This window comes from Penaeus monodon, chromosome 28 (genome assembly GCF_015228065.2).
Source record: "Penaeus monodon isolate SGIC_2016 chromosome 28, NSTDA_Pmon_1, whole genome shotgun sequence".
NCBI classification, from domain to species: Eukaryota; Metazoa; Arthropoda; class Malacostraca; order Decapoda; family Penaeidae; genus Penaeus; species Penaeus monodon.
In genome coordinates, this window is record NC_051413.1 from 4,299,501 (window position 1) to 4,299,931 (window position 431).

Sequence of the window (431 nt, forward strand, 5' to 3'; positions counted from 1 at the left end):
ATCAGTCCATGTGTTTTGTTCATAGATTTTGGGGAGCTCTGATGCATATACCTAAAAAGAATCCTTGAACCTTAGCTACTGACTGCCATTTTGTAGTGAATTTGTATAAACAGTTTGGAAATTAACAAAAAATGAGTCAATATTTTTTATGACAGTGTTCATTAGTGTAAGAATTAGATTTTAAGGTACTTAAAATTCAAAACCCACACATTTTACTTTGTTTTTTCAGTTGATAAAAATTTTGCGTGTGGAATGTAGGATGTAAATTATAGTCTAGCTGTGTGGAATAATGTGTATTATTACCATTTGATGTGCTTTTGTAAAGAAAAAAGTCAAGACTTGCTTTACAGTAATGAAAATTAATACAGTTGGTATACTTACGTTAAAAGTCCATAAAAATGATGACATTAACTTGACATGGTTTTAATCCA